Source organism: Chinchilla lanigera, unplaced genomic scaffold, assembly GCF_000276665.1.
Source record: "Chinchilla lanigera isolate Chin_1 unplaced genomic scaffold, ChiLan1.0 scaffold00022, whole genome shotgun sequence".
Taxonomy (NCBI): Eukaryota; Metazoa; Chordata; class Mammalia; order Rodentia; family Chinchillidae; genus Chinchilla; species Chinchilla lanigera.
The window spans coordinates 16,940,173-16,948,911 of NW_004955423.1; the positions used below are offsets into that span (position 1 = coordinate 16,940,173).

At 40.9% G+C, this 8,739-nt stretch overlaps 1 pseudogene; it reads left to right on the plus strand.

The window, feature by feature from the left end:
* Positions 1–6,436, plus strand: part of LOC102023374 — a 29,753-nt pseudogene extending 23,317 nt beyond the window's left edge.
* Positions 6,437–8,739: the final 2,303 nt, after the last annotated feature.

The following is an 8,739-nucleotide window of genomic DNA, read 5'->3' on the forward strand; positions in this document are numbered from 1 at the left end:
ATTTACCTAAGTATGTTCTATATGCTAGTATATGGTCTATTTTAGAGAACATCCCATGTGCAGCTGAAAACAATGGGTATTCTGGTATTGTTGGGTAAAACACTCTGCAAAGGTCTAGTAAGTCTATTTGTTCACAAGTTGGGTTTAGTTCTGTTATTTCTTTGCTGATTTTTTGCCTAGTTGATCTATCTCTTTGTGACAGTGGTGTGTTAAAGTCCCCTGTTATGATTGTGTTACTGCTTATTTCATTTTCCTTGTCTGTTAAAATTTGTCTTATATAGTTCGGTGCTCCTATTTTTGGTGCATAGATATTTATGATTGTTATCTCTTCCTCTTGAAGTTTTCCCCTAACACGTATGTAGTGAGCTTCTTTATCTCTTTTGACCATTCTTGGTTTAAAGTTTAGATCATCTGCAAACAGAATAGCTGCACTCACTTTTCTCTGGGTTCCTGTTGCATGAAGTATTGTTTTCCATCCTTTGATTTTGAGTCTATGAATTTCCTTTTGAGTTAAATGTGTTTCTTATACACAGCATATTGTTGGATTTTGTTTCTTGATCCATTCTGCCAGTCTGCTTTTGATTGATGAATTGAGACCATTTACATAGGTATTGGCTTATCTTTGCCATGTTATTTTCCTGGTGTTGGTTCCACCTTTTTCCCTTTATTTAATTGCTTGCTCTGCTTGGTAGTTCCTTTCTGTTATTGTTCTTGAAATTGTGGTTGTTTTTATCATTTACTAGAATATCTTTTAGTATTCTTTGTAGGGTTGGTTTGGTGCTCTTGAATTTCTTTAGTTGCTCTTTATCATGGAAATATTTATTTTTCCATTAATTTTGAAGGATAGTTTTACAGGGTACATCAATCTGGGTTGGAAGTTGTTTTCCTTCAGGACCTGAAATACCTCACTCCAAGCTCTTCTTTACTTGATGGTTTGTGTTGAGAAATATGCCATGATTCTGATGGGCTTTCCTTTATAGGTGATCTGTTTCTTTTCTCTAATAGCTTTCAATGTTCTGTTTTTTTGCTGAGTTTCTGGGATCTTGACCGCTATATGTCTGGTTGAGGATTTATTTTGGTTATGGCTAGTTGGAGTTCTATATGCCTCCCTTACTGTATGTCTGATTCTTTTTCCATGCTTGGAAAATTTTCTGGTGTTACTTCTGCAAATATTCTTTTTGTGTCATTTGTGTTGGCTCCTGTTGTTTCATTGACATCTATTAATCTTATATTGTTTTTCTTTGCCTCATCTTGCAGCTGTTGAATTATTAATTCCTGGTTCCTTCTTATTTTTAAGAGATCCTTCCTTTTAGGATTGTTAGCTGCAATGCTGTCTTCATGTCTGAAAGTCTATCTTCAGCTTCATTCAAGCAGTTTTGCCAGGTTTCAATGGAATTTTTAATTTCCTGGATATTTGTTTGAATCTGTTTCATGCATTGTAATTCTTCTCCTATATTGTTCATTCAAAGTTTTCATCATTTTTCTATGCTCCTGTATTTTCTTATATATGTCTTCTTTAGATGTGCTGAGCAATTCTTTCATTATTGTTGTCATTTCTTCTTTTACCTGAGAGATTATTTCTGATCTGATGTCTTCTATGGCCTGATGGAATTGCTTCTTCACGTCAGTTGCTATCATTTCAGAAATTTCATAGGTATAACTTCCAAACTCTTGTGTGTTGATATCTCCTGAACTTGTTCTGGGTGGGGTGGAGGTCTGAGATTGCATTTTGCTCCTTTGTTTTGTCATTTTCAAAGATCCAGAGGTTCCATGGAGTTCAGCCTCACTCCTACAGTGGTGTGGGAATGGCTGGGCAAGAACCAGAAGGTCCCTGGTCCTCAATGTGGCTTCTGCAATGGTGTGTGGGAGTGGGAATGCTCCAGAATTTTCTGGGGCTGAGTTGGCTCCCATGCCAGTGGGGAAGGGGTGCTTTCATGGTCACTGAGACTTCCAAAGCTGTCCAGGGTTCAGCCTGGCTTCTGCAAGGGTTAGGTGGTCACTGAGGCTCCAGAAACTGCCCAGGACCCAGCCCAGTTTCCACGCTCATGGGGCAGTGAGGAAGGCACAGTCACCAAGGCCCCTAAAGCTGCCCAGAACAGCCTGGCTCCCACACTTGTGGGGGAAGAGCTGGTAGGGTTCACCAAAGTTCCTGAAGCTTTCCAGGGTTCAGTCCAGTTTCTGCAAAGGTGCCTGGGCAGGGCAGGTGGGTTGTGGTCTCGAGACTGTAGAAGCTGCCCTAGGACTTAGCCTGGTTCCTACACCAATGGAGGAAGGATGAGGGCACAGTTACTGAGGCTGCTAAAGCTGTTCTGGGATCAGCTCAGCTCCCAGAAGTGTGAGGTGGGAGGCACTAGTATAAAAATTGCAAACAGTAAATATAAATATTTCTTGAACACAATAACTCTCAGTAAATGGTACTTATTCATTAACTTCCTGAAGGTTTTACCACCATGGGTTCTTCTAAATTTTAGTTGAGTCTTTTTAAATCATGTTTCCTTTTCCTCATATTTTTCCATCATCATGTATGAATACAGAATAGCAGGTTAATGAGTCTATGTTCTGGAAATTAATAGCTCTGGTTCAGGGTTATCTCTGACACATAAGGAGAGGAATAGCTCAAAAGGAGGCAGGAAAGAAGACCGTGATTTGTCACTTAGGTACTAGATTCCTGACCTTGGACAAGCAGGAACTTAACACCTCCACGCCTTGATTCTTAAATGGGAATAATAATAATAACTATAACCCACAGGGTGATCATAAGAACTAAATAAGAGCTCAGGGCTTTGTTTATATCTTCCCCTCCTGCAGAGAAGCAAGTGCAGTAGCACCTAAGGTAACCAAGATGGAAGATAAATGAATAACTAAATGTATAAACAAATGAGAAAGAAGAAGAGAAGGGAAGAAGCATATCACAGATATCACAAGAATAACCATCTTACTTTTACTAAGATCATCTTACTAAAATCTTACTAAGGTTTTTCTTTTAAAACATAGGGTAGTAAAATCTTGAGGGCAAATCCTGGAAGAAGCCATTTGTAAAAATTAGTGATTTCTATAAGTCTGTCCTCTCATCCTTAGCAGACCTCATTATGCACCCAGAATACCCTGGAAAAGCACCAAATACCAGATCATGAAAAATGGTAGAAAAAATTCCCAAGGCAAAAGGATTGTTTTCTATCTTCCCAAACATCTGTTCCTTCGTACTGAAATATTTCATGCAAAACATCTTTCATGTAATTCAAATAATTAACAGAAACAAATATCAAACAAGTAACAGTGAACAGTAAACAACACATCTCTTCTGATTTCATTGTCATTGTTCTAAGCTTTCAGTAAGACATAAACATCCTTGTACCCAAATTACCAGCAAAATTAAGAATGCATTGCCAGTTTTATTAGAAAGAATTATTTTGAAAGAAATACTACTGGAGGTTTTTCCTTTAATCATAGAAGAGCAACACAAGCAGTTAGTTTTGTGAGTTCTTTAATAAAAAGAGCAAAAAGAAAGCCATCAAAATTAATTAAATCTTTTTTGTGTGACGCAAACACGCAAAATGCATTGAAAATAGTCTATTTTGAGCAGTCATCATTTTCATATTCTCTTAAACATATCAGACATAGATTTCACAGCTCATAATTAATTCCCAGTGCCCACATCACCATTAATTTTTAATCAAAGCAAAGCTGCTGTGTGTGCTACTGCTGTTTCACTGAGGTTAGTAGGGGGTTGTTTTCAGGCTGCAAAACCTTATTTGTTCTGCATAACTGAGACTGATGTCTGGAAGGCAGGCCAGGTGCTCCCTGAAATCCAGCTAATTAACTGCAGGTGATAGGGACCAAGCTCTGAGTCTTGACTCTCACAAACACACCAAAGACAGAGAGAGAGAGAGAGAGAGAGAGAGAGAGAGAGAGAGAGAGAGAGAGAGAGAGAAGAGAGGCAAAAGTTTCACAGATAATTATGCATTTGCACAAGCTGGGATTTGGGGTTTCATCTCTCTGGCTGTGTTAGACGTAGGATGCATACATTGTTAGGAAGTATTTCCTCTGACTGTATTAAGGGAATTCTCCACAATCAATTTACCATCCTTATGCTCATAAATGTGTGTTTATAGGATCTCCCCTGACAGCTCAGTAACATTGCACAAGGGAAAAGATGGGACAGAGTTCACAGAATTTTTCTGACATAAAATTCACCAGGCGAGGAAATGATTTTGCTGAGAGTTTAGGAAGACCCCTGGAAGATTATTTTCTAGTCTAACATCAAATAAGGCAAGGCAAAACCACAGCCATAATATTCACTTTCAAACTAGGCAAGTATACTAAGTAAAAACAAGTGCCATCAACTAAAATGAAACCTCACTGCAAGAAACAGTCTGAGGTTTAGTGCTTTTGCCTAAAAGACATAACTTGGCCATGCAGATTTAAAATACTGTATGAAATTCATATGAATTTCTGTTGGAAAAACAATCACATCTTTCTGAAAACCTAATAAATGTCTAGTAAGAAAAGATGGAATCTGGCTAAGCTAACTGAATATAAATAAAAGCCAAAACTATTTTAACACGTTTGTGAGCTATATATGCATATATATACATACAGATGTATCTTATAGATGCATATACATTCATACTTATTAAAGATTTTCTAAGATATGAGTATTTGTAGTATTGATGATAATATTAGTTTGCATTCTCTGTATTTTCCAAATTCCGATGATGGCGATATATTTTTTAAAATAAGAAAACCTTTTTAAAAATATCTTCAGCCTTATTGTAAGCTTCTCCTTGCCTCAGCCCCGCCACCACCATGTACTGCCGCCCGGGCTAGGTGCTGCTCCTGCCCTGTGCCAGGCCCTCCGTGCTGGCCTCGGTTACTGACCTCACTGCACTGTTCAGCAGCTGGGCCCGCGTGCCGCCCACTGTGGCCGAGCATGCGGATGACCCCAACTTCCTCAAGATGGTGGAGGGCTTCTTCCACTGCAGCACCAAAATCATGGAGGACAAGCTGGTGAAGGACCTGCCACCCTCTAGAGAGAGGAGCAGAAGCACAATTGCTTGCTCAACATCCCGAGCATCATCAAGCCCTGCAACCTCGTGCTCAGCATGGTGCGACGACGGCTCCTGGGTGATTGTGGAGGACTACCATGCCCAGCACAGCCAGCACTGCATGCCCAGCACAGCCAGCACTGCATGCCTAGAGGTATCTGCTACAGCACTGATGTGAGTGTAGATGAAGTAAAGGCACTGGCTTTGCTGATGATGTATAAGTGTGCAGTGGTTGATGTGCCATTTAGTGGGGCTAAAGCAGGTGTTAAGATCAACCCCAAGAACTATTCAGACAATCAATTGGAAAAGATCACAAGAAGGTTCACCATGGAGCTAACAAAGAAGGGTTTTATCAGTCCTGGCATTGATGTGCCTGCCCCAGACATGAGCACAGGAGAGCAGGAGATGTCCTGGATCGCAGATACCTATGCCAGCACCATAGGGCACTATGATATTAATGCACATGCCTGCATTACTGGGCAGCCCATCAGTCAAGCAGGCATCCATGGGCAAATCTCTGCAACCAGCTGCAGTGTTTTGCATGGGATTGAGAACTTCATCAACGAAGCTTCCTACATGAGCATTTTAAGCATGATACCAGGCTTTGGAGATAAAACATTTGTTTTTCAGGGCTTTGGTAACATAGGCCTGCACTCTATGAGATATTTACATCGTTTTGGTGCTAAATGTGTTGGCGTTGGGGAATCTGATGGGAGTATAGATAATCCAGATGATACTGACCCAAAAGAACTGGAAGATTTCAAATTGCACCATGGCTCAATTCTGGGATTCCCTAAAGCAAGAACATACGAAGGAAGCGTCTTGGAGGCTGACTGTGACATCGTGATCCCAGCTGCCTGTGAGAAGCAGTTGACCAAATACAATGCACCCAAAGTCAAAGCCAAGATCATCATTGAAGGTGTCAATAGACCCACCACTCCAGAAGCTGACAAGATCTTCCTAGAGAGGAACATCATGGTTATCCCAGATCTCTACTTAAATGGTGAAAGAGTGACAGTTTCTTAATTTGAGTGGCTGAAGAATCTAAATCATGTCACCTATGGCCAATTGACCTTCATATGTGAAAGGGATTCTAACTACCACTTGCTCATGTCTGTCCAAGAAAGCTTAGAAAGAACATTTGGGAAGCATGGTGGAACAATTCCTGTCGTCTCAACAGCAGAGTTCCAGGCCACGATATTGGGGGCATTGGAGAAAGACATCACACACTCTGACTTCACCTACACAATGAAGCATTCTGCCAGACAAACCATGAACACAGCCATGAAGTAAGTAATAACCTGGGCTTGGACCTAAGGGTGGCTGCCTATGTGAATACCGTTGAGAAAGTCTTCAAAGCATACAACAAAGCTGACAAGACCTTCACATAGACACTGATGGCGAGCTGCCTCACCACCTCCTCCACTGTTCCTTCTGCTTATCAATTCCCACATAGGCCAAATTTGAGATGTGCTGTAAAGTAGCAAAAACTTGTCTGCAATAGGCTACATAAGGAAATCAGGCTCTTCACTTAGGCTTCCTCCTACTGAACTTTTTATGATACAGCAGTAACTATTCAATAGATAACTGACAAGTGCTTATACTACAGATATGCCTTTCCAAAGACTGCAAGAGCAGCTCCAATTGATCAACTTTAACCAATGTAAATAGCCCAGATAACATTTAACTTGGGTCACTTCATAGAAGTGTGTGATTCTTTTTTCTTTTTTCATAGTGAGGATTTCACTCAGAGGCTTCACACTAACCTAGACCCAAAACCCTTTTTAGTTTTTTAAAAAATTTGAGACAAGGTCTCACTGGGTTATTACATTGCCTGGAATGGGCTCAAACTTGACATCCTCCTGCTTTGGCCTCTCCGAATGCTGGAATTACAAGTGTGTGTCACTATTCCCACACCTATATGGTTCTTAATTTAGAACTCAAAACAAGTTTACCACAGATGGAACGTCAAGTCATATTGTTTGCAAATCTATATAAATCTAGGGTTTATTAGATGAAATGCTCACTTCTAACTCATCCCTCTCAACCTTCCTTCTATCATCTAGTCTCCCTTCCTACAACTTTTCAGAGCTGGGTTTCCCTATGCAGGGCTGAGGAGACCATCATCTAGGAAAGGCACTGGAACTTTTTCTAGCCCAAATAACACCTCCACTATCCTGCTGGAAGGCCTGAATTTTCTGCTTTTCAAGTCTCTTAGCCAAGCCATGCACTTGAGAAAGTGAAGAACCAGGATTTTTTAACTACTTGGAATAAAGGAATTATAAGAATGAGTGGCTGGAGTTTCAAGTGCATAGAAGGAAGAAGTGGGGTAGACATCTAGGTGGATAGAATAGTGCCAGACTCAGGGAAAGTATGGCACATTTGCAATGACAGTAGAGGGTCTCTCAAGGTGGAATGACCAAGCCTATCTCCATCCCCAGAGGATAAGATAATTAGTATCATCTGGTACAATAAAATCTAGATAGGCATCAGTCACTCGTGGCCCAGGAAGTTTGTATTTGTACTCCCATGAAAAGTTATTAGAATTCTAGCAAGTTAATTCCAATCTACCACTTCCAGTGCAACCCATGGCAAGAATAAAGACACTGAGGCATATCTGTAGTTATGGGGAGCCAAGGAGTCCTAAGTCCAGACATGACAATGTGGCTAGCCAGAACTTAGGCCTCGACCCAGGGCCAAACCCAGGTTGTATTCATTCATGAAGAATGGAGTGGTTAAGGATGAGTGGCTGTGAGAGTGGTGGGAAATACGTGAGTGTCATGAGCTGGGCTAGGCAGGAGGCCTGAAATCACCTCAGCCATATGAAGAGAGAAAGATATGCAGAAAGAGTAACCTACATAACACAACTGAGATAGAATCTAATGTTTTGGGGTCGGTGCTTCAGCTCAGATGAGTAATCTTTGAAGCACCAGGAAGTCATAGGCACTATTCCTAAGGCTCCATCCCAGCCAACAGTGTGAAGCATTGGTTCACACATCCCACCTCATCCTGGCTTACTCAAGGGAGCAAAGCAAGAGTCCAGGAAAACACGCCTGCCATCTCCAAGGATTACCATCAGCACCTCACCTAGACCGATATGCATTGCTTAAAGCCAATTGAAAGGATAAGGAAAAGTCCCAGCCAGCTCTGTACATATCAGTACATGGAAATGAGGTCAGGCTCAGCAAAAATGGAGCCAACTGCTTCTCTTTCAAGGTGAGTCGCCTTGGTGGTCCTCCACAACTCTGCTGAGTGACAGTGACCTAGATCCATCCCTTCCTAAAGAAGTTTTTTGTTCTTTCCATGTGCACTTATTATGTGACCTTCTTCCCCACTGGATCAATATTACCTAAGTGGTTATACTTGTAATTTTATTGGTGGATCATAATTTTGACTCATGGTGTACCCATCTTGTGACTTTGTTCTATAAAACTTCCTTTGAGAAGTGAGCTCCTTGGCAACTCACTCTTGGGTCCCCTCCTGTTTCTCAGGAGCTGTCTCTCTCAATAAAGTTTTCATACTTTTAAATTCCTTTGTTCATCAGAAATCATTCTTCAGTTTTGGGGAACACAAACTCTGTGTATCTGACACCTAGCAGGTTAGGTATTACATTATTTTCCCTACATCAATCCCACAGTTCCAAGTGTCACAGGTAAATGAAACAGTGTCCTCTCCAGATACGGGGTAGTTCTTC